Genomic DNA, 15,170 nt, shown 5'->3' on the forward strand with positions numbered 1-15,170 from the left:
ACTGATTCATGGTCGTTAATTTGGACTAATAGTATTTCTGGATGTTTACCTGTATCAATTTATCAAACCAATGCTTATATTTTGTTTAATTCTTTATGGACTCCATTGCGTTTATTTAACGCTAAATTATTACCATCAAACCTATGTTGGCATTGTAATTCTCATCCTGGTTCTTTACGTCACATTTTATTTGATTGTCCTATTATTATGAAATTTTGGTCTGAAGTATGGAATGTGATATTGAAAATTGTACCTCTTTCTGATTCGCTTTCCTATAATTTGAATATATGTAAATTATATGTAAATCAGTTGGTTTGAGTTGAAGATACTGAAGCAAAGTTATTTAACTTTTTGGTTTCGGCTGCGTTAAAATCAATCACTTTTTGTTGGAAGGATGCTACTTCTCTTTCAGTTCATGCTTGGTGGTCTTGGATTATCTTTACAAGAAGAGGTGCTCAATTATCTCTACAAGGTGTTCATCATAATTCTTCGCATTTTCAATCCTTTTGGTCTCCTATAGATTCTTATGTACAGTTATAATTCTTGTTCTCTCAATGTTAATATTTTATTCATTGATTATCATAATGTTTTTTATATCTTATTGGTAACTCTATTTATCTAAGTTATTATGCTATGAACTGTATATTTCCCCTTCCCTTCGTCCCTTCCCCTTCCTTCCCCCCCTTCATTGAGTTATCCTTTGATTGACACTCCTATTTTGCGATGTATTTTATTTGTGACTGTTTATTTATGATTATTCTTCTTCGCTTTCATGTAATTTAATGAATTACTTTTTCAGTTTTTGTATGTATTTCTGTGTTTCTCCATTGTCAAAATTCAATAAAATTTTACTGAACAAAAAACGACTTTGTAGGTTTTTCACTTCCAGGACACTGAAAACATGAAATATCCTACTTTTTAGAAACCATGCACCCTGTCCTATGTGCGTTTAGTACTACCTTAGGGGTGTCCTATAAGTTTTATAAAAGGAAGGCTTAGGCCTGCCAAAAGGTTTATTTTCCCGTGTAGAAAAGTTACTTTAAAACTGCACACCTAGGCTGCATTGTCAGGCCTCAAGACATGTTTTAGAGGGCTACGTTATTGTGTGGCAAAATGGGTGCTGCAGCCCATCAGCTGCATTTAATTTGCTGGTCCTGGGTAGATGTAGCACCAAATACTAGAACATATAAGTATAATAAATTCAACAATTGGGTCTATGCCAATCTTTACCATGTTAAGAAGGAAGAGCGCAAGCACTTTACCACTGGTTAGCAGGTGTAAAGTGCACAAAGTCCTAGGGCCAACATAAACTGGTTCAACAACCGAAGGCAAACATCTTCGGGAAAGTCATGCAAAAGATGGTCATTTCCAACAGTTGTCACTAACTTCAACCTGACTGATGCCAGGGATGGGTAAACTGTGATACTCAGTTAACCAAATATCTAGTTGGCTCCAACAGGTGATGAATTAATTGGTAAAAGAAATATTAACATTTCAATCTTAAAGACATAATGTGACCATAAAATTCCGTTTTACATTTTTTTCTTGCTGAAATGCTGAAAAGCCTAGCTAAAAGAGCAAACAGCAGAACAGGTTGAATTAATTGTTTCATTCCAATGAATCAGCTGCAGATGGCTGCAGATGTGTTTAAAATATGTGCGCAGATTTGTAAAATTACATTAATTCATATGCAGAATGATTGTGAATATTTCAGGAAATCCTAAACCATATGGATAACTTAATCTAGGGAGTAGCCAGAAAATGTAAAAATCTCCCACTTTGAACCAAAGCTTTGAAGGCACCAAGCAAGTGAAGCAGGTGAGCCCAACGGTCCTCAGAAGATTTGCTTCTTTCCTCCAAGCATCCATCCATTCGTTCTTTCACCCTTCTATCCACCCGCTAAGACCCACCATTTAACCTTAACATTATCTCATCTCTTCATTTTTTCCATCATCATTCACTCTTTCTTCATGCAGTTCTATCCATCCTTTCACCTATCCACCATTTCAATCACCCTTTCACCCATCCATCTATTCACCAAATGGCTCTTCAATTTTCCTTCCCATGCATCCTTTTACCTACCTACCATTTCACTCTCTCATGCATCCTTTCACCCAGCCACCCTTTCACCTACCTACCCTTTCACCTATGCACACATCCTTTTACTATTTCATCCACCCATGCTCCCTTTCACCCACCCACCCATACTATCACACACCCACACATCCTTTCACCCACCCATGAAAGCTTTCATCTTTCCACCCATCCTTTATTCGAGCCTTCAATCATTTTTTCCTTCCTCTATCAACCCATCTTTCTGTAGTGTTAAATGTGAGCTTTTACCTGTCGAGTTGCAGACAGAAGAGACCAATTAAGAACTCCATCCCCACTATAGCTTCTAAAGCAGGGTCTTAACGACAACCTTGAACTTCATGCCTATAATCTTGTGTTCCATTTCATCCCATTGATTCCAAAAGGTAAAAACTAATTAGGTCTGGAAGTTACATCTCTGCCCAGTTTACATTTACATTGTAGCCCAGTTTGCCCTTATAAGGGACAATCCTGAGGTAAAGCTGCTCAGCACTGCAGTCCACACAGATTGTTTTTACCAATGGGCAGTTTTGGCTCATTTTTTATTATGCATAACAACACCCCCCAACAATACAATTAAGAAATATAGAACTCTAACAAATAGAGGGGAACAAATAAAACAGGAGTTTAGGCAAGAGGTTGAAACTTTAGGATTAGGAAAAATGTAGAAACATCTGCTCAAAATGAGAAAGCAGTGAGCCATAATCTCTAGTAAATTATTCAAAGCGTCTAGTCAAAAACATCCAAAAATGGAAAAGTGCATTGATGGGAGTCTGCCAACCATGGACTCCCTGTTTGAACCGGCTCCAGTGAATGATTAACATTATTTGGCTCAGAAACGTCAAATATCCACTAGTGCGCCCCTGTATTTAGGGGGAGAGAGCGGGTTGGTGTTACACAAAAGCCACTGCAATATGGCAACAAATTATCTCAAACAAAGTTTTATTGCTAGGGGAAAGGGAGCTCACAAACATCAATATGCCCCTTTGCCTGTGTCTCTGAACATTTTTGGAGTGAAGAAGACTTGGGTCCAGTGGGTATAAGTACAAAGCTTTGCCCCTTGAGAAAAGGTCACATGCAGATGTTATTTTGCATGTCCAAAAAATGAAAATATAATTCTTCAAACCCCAATGTAGTCTTCCGGACTGGATCTAATTAGCCCAGTCCTCTCTTTTCAGGGCATTTCTATTAAGCAGTTTCAGCTGACTCTCAGATTCCAATAAACGTGGCACCAAAATGAAGCCTTTTCAGCCAGCTGAATTCCCAGCCGATGCTTATTCTTGTCTATATAGGTCATGAAAATGGCTCTTCTTGTTATGGAATCAAGTCATGCAAGAAAGATTCAAGACAGAGAGATGAACAAATCTTCCAGTGTCTCCCTGTCAAGCAGCAGAATATTCACTTGCAGCAGTCTTTATGTCTTCTGTTTTTTTGTTCTGCATCTAAAGAAGTTGTGAAATGTCAATGAACTAAGCCCTTTATAAGGAGGAACTAGCATGGTATTGGTGTATGACCCTAATCCAAAGCATAAAATGTATCCTCCTGTCCCCACTCCCACTGATATTTTAACTGAGCATAGGCTGACATGAGCTCGGTTACTAGACATAAGTCCACAGAAGAGTTAAACAAATAGTGAGTTCCAAATTGACAAAAACAGTGGGAGACCTGCAAGAACAGACACATGTCTTCATAGACAGTTATGTCAACATTCTGATTTCAGGCTTTTGTGTGTTTGTTTCATCATCTGCATTTGCTTTATGTCCCATTTTCCTAGTCGCCTTTTCTTGGATCAGGTTGTCAGACAGAATGCCTGTCTGTGGTTGCAAGATGATGTTTTGGGCGAGAAGCTTTGATAGTAATGTTTTTGTACAAGAAGCACTTGCCAGTCCTGTATCTACTACTCTGTTAAGCTAAGAACATTTGGTCATACTTGGGGATTTTCAAGCTCATTCAACACATCACTATTCGTTTTTGGTTTCACAGAGGGACTGAAAGAAAAGAAAAAAACTAAAGTGACAATCTCGTCTATTTATTAACTCACTTTACTGCAAAATACTCAGGGGCTGTAAACACAGGACCATACAGCCCTTATGGTGCGGGCGGGGGGGCGGGGGGGGCAACCCTCCATGGAGCCCTACTCTTCAAGGGACCGCCATCCAGTCCATGGTCAATGAATGTGAGATGTGGAAAAATCCGAGTCCCATCATTAAATTCTGCGTGGGAGAAGGAGGATGTCCCATCATTTTGCATTTTCACACTGAAAATAGTGACAGACGGGGATCTTTACAGGCCTAAAACGTATTGCTTATATTGAGACCCTTTTTTGTCAGTCTGGGCTTTCTGTACCGTTTTCTGTTTAGGATTGTGCCTGTTGATGCAGGAGTGCAAGAGTGGGTACATTGACCCTTGTTTTTACTTAATAACACTGTGTATTTGTCTCACTACAGTACTGACAGTGTATACTGTTTTCATGAAGGGAAATAGTAAAGAAGGATGAGCGCCCAATGAACGGAAACATCCTTTACAATGCAGTTGTAACCACAGTGCCTTTACCACGCAGCCTTTACAACACAAATGTTTGCTACGCAGATGCCTTTACCACTCTTTCCTTTACCACGCTATATATATATTACGCAAAGACCAGGGTTGATCTTTATAAATACACCCGTAAGTTTAAGTTACAGAAACACTTTTTGTGCAGCAAATTCCAGCCGAAAGCACATTTGACTCCATCTACTAATTTGTCACCTGGCCTAGTTGTCAATGATTTGGAACTGTTAACAAGATCTGACAGCATTACGCAATGAAGTCCCAAGCTCAGGATCTTAAGAAGAGCATTTGGTTGTGGATATTCCAGGCTACACTAACTTTAAACCCAAATCCACCTTCACCCCACTAATGTTACATGACAACATTGATATTTTCCATGAATTGACAGTTGCAGGGATAAAGAAGCTCTATATAACAACTTTAAGAGAGAAAAGCAAATATTTGGCACATAATAACTGCTACATTAATTTGGTCAAGAAATTACAGGCGGATAATAACATCATCATCCGCCAATCCGACAAAGGGGGCAATGTTGTACTTTGGCCTCGTTTTCTCTATCTGGAAGAGGCTTACCTCCAAATGAATGATGTGTGAACTGTCAGAAAAGCTCAGGCAGAGTTCCACACACTACTGATGGGTTGGCAGATTGCGGGTTTGCTGAGCCAGGACGAGTTTAAATTCCTTAAAAAGGATCATCCTGTAATGCCCGTCTTCTACTTGATCCCCAAAGTCCACAAAAATCTTGAAAAAAACCCTGGCAGACCGATTATCTCTGCTCGTGGTGGTCTGTTTGAAAATACTACCGTATACATTGACTCTTTCCTTCAAGAATTTGTTAAAGCTTTGCCATCCTATGTACAGGATTCAGGTGATTTTCTAAGGAAATTGGACTGTGTATTATGGGACTCGCAATGTTGGTTAATCACACTGGATGTATATACTAGCATCCAGCACATTGATGGGCTGAGAGACATTCAATTCTATTTGGGAAGTAGACCTATCCAAATGGCTGAACATAATAGATGCTGATGGCTATGATTTCTTATTGCCTGCACAACAACATTTCCATGTTCAACAACCAGTATTTTCAGCAAATTGCGATTCTCCTATTAACATGACCAGAGAATCTGGATTTCATTAAAGACACGGATGCTAACATTATGCATTAATCCTTTAATGCAACTCACAACAGCCGCTTACATCATAAAGGAATAATAAGAACTAAATGACATCACGCCAACAATATAAGCCATGAGCAGGAGTAAAGCTGCCTCTTTTGAATGCGAAGGAACGATGAGGAATCCAAACAGGTTACAACTTGGTACGAGGATGGTGAAGGGGTTGAAATCCATGGAAGGAGGTGAGGCAAAAACCATAGAGGTCCGTTAATTCGAATTATCTGAAAACAAAAAGGAGAACATCAAAAATTGAACCGTCAACAAACGGGGAGAATTCAGATAGTTAGTAATGACATTCGAAGAAATCAAGCTAGAATTGAAAATTGGAAACACATCAAAACTTAAAAGTTATTAATGTTTAATTGAACAAAATATCCTCCATCCAAGGGAGGGAAAGAGGGGGGGATAATGTTAGCCTCCGTGTCTTTAATGAAATCCAGATTCTCTGGTCATGTTAATAGGAGAATCGCAATTTCATTACAAGACAGGAGGCTACATTATGCAGGTTGGTAGCCCTATATAACAGCATCAGAAACATGTTCAATAGGTTTGCAGTAATGATGCGCAAAAATAGAAGCATTAGACCAGTCTGCACACTTAAGAATAACATCCAATTTACCACCAGACCAAAAGGATTTGCTGGACATAGCACTTCTTAGAGAGTGAGCTTGAAATTTAGAAAGGTCAATACCAGCAAGGTTCATGGCCAACTTAACCCATCTAGCAATAGAGCAGGAAGAAATGGGTTTAAAAGGTTTGACATAAGAGATAAGTAGTTGATTTGCATCAGGTGGACGAAGGTCTTTCATTCGTGAGTCATATTCTTTCATGCAATCAACTACACAAAGTTTTTTGCAAAAATCAAAACGAGGATAGGAAATGAAATCAGACATAGTCTTAGTTCTTCTGTGGATTTCAAATTTAACACCAAACATGTCATAACATCTAAAAGAGATATCTAAAGCTTTGACATCTGAAACCCGGCGGCAAGAAATGAGACATAAGAGAGAGGCAAGTTTAATTGAAAGACATTTCCTGTTAAGAAGGGAGTCAACAGTCCAGGAACAGAAAAGGTCAAGCAATAGTTTAACATCCCAAACAGATTGATATTTAGGTCTAGGGGGCCTTTTAAGTCTGATACTCTTAAGGACTCTACAAATAATAACATTCTTACCTACCGTCTTACCGGTGACAATAGAGTGTCCTGCGGAAATGGCAGACCTATAACAGTTAATAGATCTATAGGAGAGACCTCTGTCGAAAAGTTCCACTAGGAAGTTGACTATATTAACGATAGGAGCTTCCACGGGATCCAAGTCCCTTTCCAAGCACCAACTAGATCATTTTTTCCAGATGCTATTATATCTGTAGTGTGTTCCAGGTGCCCAAGATTCTCCGAGGAGTGCGAGAGCAGATGACGAAAGTCCAGACAATTGGTTAGATTGCCTGACACTTTCCAGGCAAGAAGGTTCAGGTTCCCTGAAAGAACCAGGTGATGATCTTCTCCGTCTGCGTTTAGGAGGAGACCCTGAGAAGCTGGAATCAGGAGGGGAACGTCGCAAGAAAGTTCCAGAGCTGTGGGGAACCATGCTTGAGATGACCAGAAAGGGGTTAAAAGGATCAGAGAGCACTGTTCCTGTCTCACTTTCTGCAGGACCCTTTGGATCATAGCAAAGGGGGGAAAGGCGTAGGGGCGGAGAGGAGCCCAAGGTTGGAGGAAAGCGTTGACAGCGAGAGCACCCGGATCTGGCATCCAGCTGAAATACTGTGGAAGTTGGAAAGACAAACGGCTTGCAAAAAGGTCCACATCGAAAGGACTCCAGTAGTGGGCCAGAGAGTTGAAAATGGTGGGATTGAGTTTCCAGTCGCTGAAATCTACTAGGAATCTCGAGTTCCAATCCGCTGAGAAATTGGATTTCCCGGGGAGGTACTCTGCCCTGAGGGAGATCTTGTGTTCTAGACAGAACATCCAGAGTTTCTTGGGCAGATCTGAAAGGTCGGCAGATTTCGTACCGCCGAGACGGTTGATATATGAGACCGCGGAAACGTTGTCCATCTTCAGGAGAACGGATCTGCCCTGAAGAGATTGTCTGAAGCTCATCAGTGCATAGAGCCCGGCCGTCATTTCCAAGAAATTTATATGGTGGGAAGACTCCGAAGGGGTCCAGACACCACCAGTGTCCTGGTCGAGGAGACGAGCACCCCAGCCATGAAGACTGGCGTCTGACTCTAGAACGAAGTCTGGAGTTGAACCAAAGATAGCTCTTCCGTCCCAGGCGTCCAAATTGTCCAGCCACCAAGAAAGTTCCAGTCTGGCTTCCATATCCAGAGAAACTTGGTCTCCGTACCAAAGTCCGGATCTGAGAGCTTTGGCTTTGATTCTCTGAAGAGCACGGTAGTTCAGGGGACCAGGGAAGATAGCTTGGATCAAGGAAGAAAGAAGACCAAGAAGTCTGGCCAACTCTCTGAGGGAGAGAGACTGATGTTTGAGGAAAAATCTGATCTCTTTCCGAATTTTGGCAATCTTCTTTTTGGGGAGTAGGAGGAGGCAACTGGAGGTGTCCACAGTGAAGCCAAGGAACTCCAGAGATTTGGAGGGTAAAAGGATGGATTTTTCTCTGTTTATAATGAATCCAAGGCTCTCTATGAGGTTCTTGGAGGTTTGTAGATCTTCTAGAATCTGTGAGTAAGATTGGGACATTATCAGAATATCGTCTAGATAGATGATGAGACGAATACCCCTGGCTCTTAGGATGGAGACTATCGTTCTCATGATTTTGGTGAAACACCAAGGGGCGGATGAAAGTCCGAAAGGGAGGGCCTGAAATTGAAAAAGGCGATTGTCCCAAATGAATTGGAGAAAAGGTTGATGTTCTATTGCCATGGGAATGGTAAAATAAGCATCTTTTAAGTCCAATTTGACAAGCCAATCTCCTTTAAGTAGAAGGTCCCTGAGCAGATGGATGCCTTCCATCTTGAAATGGCCGTAGACGAGGTATTTGTTTACTTCTCGAAGGTTTATTACTGGGCGCCAACCCTTGTCTTTCTTTTCGACTAGGAAAAGGGTGCTTACAAAATTCTTTTGAGACCACGGAACCTCTATTATTGCGCCCTTCTTTAACATAGAAGAAACCTCTTCTTTGACAATCTCTAGGTGCTCTGAAGAAAGAACCAGAGGATTGGGAGTGGTAGATTGGAAAGGAATCTGTGTGAAGTCTATTCTGAAACCCTGAACTGTTTCGAGAACTCAAGGGTCTTGAGTCAAAGATTCCCAGACGTGAAAGAAAAGTTTGAGTCTGCCCCCGACTTTTGGAGGGGGAGAAGAAAGAAAAACACTTACTTGGGGTGGTGTTGTTGGAAGCACCACATGCGGGAAAGCCTCTTCCGCATGAACCTCTTCCTCTCTGTGGGAAGTACTGTCTGGTGTTGGAGGGGTAGAAGCCTCAACCTCTACCAGATGAACCTCTTCCTCTTCCGGAAATTCCCTCGGCCGGAAGAACGGCCTCTTCCACCGGCCTGACCAAAAACACGTTTCATATTGTTTTGGGCCTTGTCCAAAGCTGTAAAAGTTGCCACGTATTTGCCAAGAGTTTTGATCATATCCTCTCCGAAGAGGAGGCCATTAGGTTTACATGATGGCTCTTTTTCAGCAAGATCCCCGAGTTTGGGGTTGATTCTAATGAGAACGGATTTTCTCCTTTTGATATTGAGAGAGGAGTTAGCATTTCCAAGCAGTACTATGGCTCTCTGACTCCAGCCTTTTATTAGATTTATATCTAAGGGAGTGTTGGAAATATGAGATTCCTCAGCAAGGTCGAGGATCCTAGTAAGGGGGCCTAGAAGGTCAAGAAGACGATCTTGGCAGGCTTTGAGAGCCCTTTCTAGGCCCTTTCTTGGGTCCTTGCCCAATTTAAATAAGAATTTAATTAGGTCGGGGTCTAAGTTAGGAGTTTGACAGACTTTACCCTCTATGAATGGGCGAGGACACTCGGACCTCATGGTATTACGAGATTCTCTTTCTAAAGAGTTCCTCAGCCATTTGGTGACGAATTTAGCTACGTGATCATGTGGAAACCACTTTTTACTGTTCGGGTGAGAGATGTTTTTTGGGGAGAACATTTCCTCACCGAGAGGATCGAGGATCGCGTCCTTCGACGAGGGGGAGGAATCCGACTCTGAGAAAGTGTTAACGTCCCAATCATCAGTGTCTTGCTCATCGAGATCCAAGACGAATTCATCGTCGAGATCATTGAAGAACTCGTCTTCTTCAGAGCTAGGGTCGACACTAGCACTGACAATAGTTGCTCCGCTGAGGGAGCCCAGTAAATTCGTGCCGTTAGGGGCACTCACACCATGCGTGCCGCGAGGGGCAACCTTACCTTTTGGGGCACTTTGGCCTCCCATGCTTTTTGAGGTGCTTGGACCTCCAATCTCGTTTGAGGTAGCGCGACCTCCGTCAGTGCTTAGGCAATGTTTGGTCTTTTTATTAGCCTTGGAGTGTTCAACTTCCGGATCGGAAGAATTGCCATCGAGTAAAAGGGACCTCTTATTGGAGATAACTTCACGTAATGTATCTATCATGCAGGATCTCATCTCCTTTTGGGGAAAGGACTTAAAGGCGTCGCTATTATGATTGGGTGAGCTTGCCATAGCGTCATCTGACTCTAAATCAGACATAGCAGGTAAGTAAAATTATATAAGGTGACGTTGTTAAGAGTTATTTCTTTTTTTTATTTTTTGGTTAAATTCAGTAATTATTACAATAAGGAGGGTTAATAATAATTAGTTTATGTAAGTTATAAATCTCCCGGGTGGGTGTCTTTAAAGCTAAAAACGAGCTAATCATTTAATTCTTGGGTAAAAGCTAACAACGCGCTGATCGTTTAATTCCCTGGGTAAAACGAGCAAAGGAACAGCTGATCGGAGTTTAAAGCGATCGGTAAAAGCCTCGAAAGGCAACCGATGCGCTCGACCTAACTGAAGGATAAGAATCGAGGAATGGACCTTAAGAGGCATACCGCGTAGCGTCGCGGTTGCCTAGGTCCATTCCTCACCCCAAGACGGCGATGCGGCTCCGAGGAGACCACGGAGCGGTAAAGTGTAGAAATATTGACGGGCATTGAATATCGAAGTTACAATGGCGGGCCTCGGAGTCCGAAGTTCTCGAGGAAAGAAATGTCGAGCTAAAGGCGAGGGGAAGACTCTAATGGGAAAGCGGTGTGTAAAATCGGCGAATATTCCCGAGCGTTAGGGAAGGGGAACAGAGGGGTAAATGAGATCGACGACCATAGATTGGAGGTCGAGGGAGGGGGGGAAATCCCGAGTCACATGGAGAGTACACCTCAGATGTCATACTTAATCATGCTAAAACGATAGTTGAGACATAAAGCAGTATATGAAACATATAAGCAGTATATTAAAAGTATATTAAGTATATTAAAGCTAGATGATTCGAGCAAATTAACAAGTAATTAGCAGTAAGGTTTAGAGAGTAGGACTTACCTGTTGTGAGCCGCATTCAAAAGAGGCAGCTTTACTCCTGCTCATGGCTTATATTGTTGGTGTGATGTCATTTAGTTCTTATTATTCCTTTATGATGTAAGCGGCTGTTGTGAGTTGCATTAAAGGATTAATGCATAATGTAGCCTCTTGTCTTGTAATGAAATCAGGGGTGTTGCATTTGAACTTGGTATGTAATGATCCGGTTATAGGTAGTTTGATGTCAGTCAAACCTAGAAAAGCGCGCTCCATGAGCGATGCTCTGGTCAAGTCTAGTCCGGAGGTGGCAACAAACACAACTTGGTTGCAGGCCAGTAAGGGATTTAGAAAGTGCTCTTCGTGCAAAGCTTGCAAACACGGGGTGAGCAGGCCAGAATACACTACACCTTTTTCTGATATCCCCCGTGCTATCCACAAACAGCTGACGTGCAAGACTGAGTTTGCTGTGTATGTGCTTTAGTGTCCGTGTGGCCTGCAATATGTTGGGAGCACCAAGTTGCAGGTTCACAAACGGATACTCCAGCACATTAGGGCCATCAACACCAGTGACGCCGCCTACCCATTCGCACGTCATTTCAAGGACTATCATGAGAACAAAAGTCAGCTGTTACAATACTTTGTCATAGATGCAGTTCTACCCCTTAGAAGGGGAGGAAATCATGAGGCCAGTCTACGAGATCTTGAAACAAGGTATATTGTTGAATTAGATTGCAAGTCCCCTCTAGGCTTGAACGCTAGCGAGGATTTTCATACCTGTCTCTAGTATTTAGAACCCCCCATTACACTAGCACCATTGTAAACTGAATAATTTTTTGATAACTTCCCCATTGCTATAACTTCTTGACTAGGGGAAGAACTCTGGTGTTAGCTTGCTCTCTTCGCAAAGTACAGTGTTTTTAAACATCTGTTTTTATGGATTTTTAATACAAGAGTTCGCTCTTTCACATTTCTGATTCATTTTGCACATGTTTTGCACATTTAGCACATACTGTACAGTTTGATTGCACTAAATTGCCCCATGGACATGGATGTCTCTAATTCTCTGCATTAGGACTGTTGACAGAAATTAACCCACTTGGGTTTTATTCTCTTGGCACACTGCTCTATTTTTTGCACAGCTGCATCTATGTTGCATATAACAGAAATGTATTTTATAATGAATACATTCTGTGATATTTTTATACATTAATTATTTTTAAAGGATTGCCTCAATTGCTCTCTTTTTTAAATAACGTATTTTTATATATGCACTGTCTATTTACAACTATGTGGTTTTCAACATTTGTTTTAACCCATTAGTATTTTTTCCATGCCCATATATTTGGCAACCGTGTTAACCAACCATGTTACAGGTTTTTCTGCACTTTGCACTTTAAAAATCGCCTGCTCCTCCAATGGTGTTGTGTGACCAAGGCCTCTGGGTAGGCCGAAACGTTATGCTGGCAGGCTGCTGAAAATCAAAATAAAATAATTCTCACCTGCATATCCTGGGTCGTCTCTCGTCTCTTTTTCCGGGGGTGTCCTTGATTACTAAAGATTTCTGGAAGCTTGAATTCGAGGGTTGCGTGGTAAATATTTGCACTGTTAAGTCTGCATGGTAAAGGCACTATGTGGTTACAACTGTGTTGTAAAGGATGTTTCCCTTTTTATATATATATCTAGGGTGATTAGGGTTGTTTTAGGGTGGGTTAGAGCATTTTTATTTATTTTTATTTTACAGAGTTTTATATAGCGCAAACTAGACCCGCATCGGGTATCAGAGCGCTTTACATAGCACCAGTTGCATTACATGAGGACACAGTCATTTTAGTGTTAGGCACGGGGAGATTAAGTGATTTGCTCAGAATCACAGGATGTTCAGCGTCATTGCCGAGACTCGAACCCAGTTCCCCAGATTCAAGGTCGGCCCCCCTAGCCGTTAGGCCAACTCCTCTCCCGAAGCATTGGGTTGTAAGGGTGTTTTTTTGATTAATGGGTTGGTAGGGGTATAGGGTATTTTAGGGTTTAACTGTAGTTAAAGGCATAGGGTAATACGTGACTTTTTAGGGTTTAGGGATGGGTAGGTGTTTAGAGTGATAAGGATATTTTTAGGGCTTAGGAGTGGGTAACGGTATTAGGTTGTAAGGGTGTTTTTAGGGTTTAGGGATGGACAAGCGTTTTGGGTGACAGTGTATACTTTTTAGGGGTTATGGGTGGTAGGGGCATACGGTGCCATAAGTATTTTTAGGGTAGGGGCATAGGGTGGTATGGGTAATTAATAAAAGGAGGTTTGGTGGGTTTCCCTCCAATAAAAATATAAAGTATTTCACTTACCAGGTATATACTTACCTGCATTTTGAAGGCAGACGTGTTAAGGCACCAGTCGTAAAAAAATGCATGGCAAATCATGCATAGTAAAAGCATGCGTTGTAATGTCCTATAACCCCCAATGAATGGCTTTCCTGGGAGGTGTGGTGCCATTTGATGGAGCTTTATAGTAGGATAACAACTACTGCAAGAAATAAGAATGCTGAAAATATGGTCGCTATGCATCTAACACCTTAATTATGTATGTATGTATAGGTATTTGTATAACACAACCCTAGCCATATGCAGCAGAGCGCTGTATAGGATCAAAGGTACAAAAGGGGGTGGCGATGGATGGAGCATCTGAACCAATCAAACACTCACACCCAGTCAAAAGATCTGGGTTTGATCCATAGATCAAAGGTAGGCATACAACCAATGAGTGATAGGAGAGGTAGCTGGATTCTGGGAGCAGAAGTGGACTGTTACTGTTTTGAGTGGCGGTGTTCTTTAAAGAACACTTCACTAGTGGAAAAGATTGTTAGTGAATGGTGCAGACAAAAACAGGTCCTCAATAGTGGAGGGGTATAGGAAACGTAGCAAGGAATGGTAGTGTTTTAACAAGTTGCACTGGGTTGTATCAGTCAACACCCTTAGGAAAAAGTGTACATAAAATATGATGGGGAAACATAAGGGAAGGTGCAAGAAAGTCAAGCAATCTACAATGCTGGTCTAATTGTAGGGTGTCCAATCAGTGACTAGCTGGGTTCTGGATAATTGTTTTTGGAGTGTGGGGAGTGATTTGGCCAGTTAAAGACTGTTCACAAAGGATGCAATTACATTCTCAAACAGAATTCCTGTTCACACTACCCCTTCATCACATACTGTGGCTCTTTGTCAAGATGTGACACATCGGACTATATATGGTCAGACAGATTAAGCCCTATTTCTGTCACTGACTTTCTGTTGCCTTATTAACATTAACAATCCGCTGTGAATTAAGACAAATTCCACTGAAGCTTTGTTATCACTCACATGGTTTTCTAACCTCTTTATGAACATTCATACCCAACACCCAGACTATTCCCACTGCTCCAAGTTACATTATCCTCTTAATGCCACAGGATCTTTCAATGCTCTGGAAAGCACTCTGTACACTAGATCCTTAAAAATAAACAGAGTCTTTACAGTTCAGAAATTCAATCAAGTCCTTTCATGTTTCTAGAACATTTTGGGGAGAATTTACTCGAGAGACCTACCTAGTTAAGTGATATACCAGTGACACCCAGAGATTATCAAACTGTCTAAATTCAGACCATTGTAATGCACTCACTTTGTCATACACATAGCTTTAATGTTGATGTATGACAAATACTATTTCAGTACCAGCTGCATTATAGATGAACAATAATCAATACAATGACATATCAAAATATTATGTGCATAAATATAATCTGATGTAACAATTGTGTTCTAAACATCGCTTGCAAAAATATTGTCAATTTAGTGTAGATTTTATATTACCTCCAATACGGTGTTATTGTTGTTGGCAGCCTTTAGTGCACT

General features: G+C 41.3%; 1 protein-coding gene across 6 annotated transcripts in view; it reads left to right on the forward strand.

Moving 5' to 3' along the window:
* GRIA4 (glutamate ionotropic receptor AMPA type subunit 4) overlaps window positions 1-15,170 on the forward strand; it is a 933,658-nt gene that overhangs the window by 375,554 nt on the left and 542,934 nt on the right. The gene's annotated exons all lie outside the window — the stretch shown is intronic.

The sequence above is a fragment of the Lissotriton helveticus genome, chromosome 8, assembly GCF_964261635.1.
Source record: "Lissotriton helveticus chromosome 8, aLisHel1.1, whole genome shotgun sequence".
Classification (NCBI taxonomy): domain Eukaryota; kingdom Metazoa; phylum Chordata; class Amphibia; order Caudata; family Salamandridae; genus Lissotriton; species Lissotriton helveticus.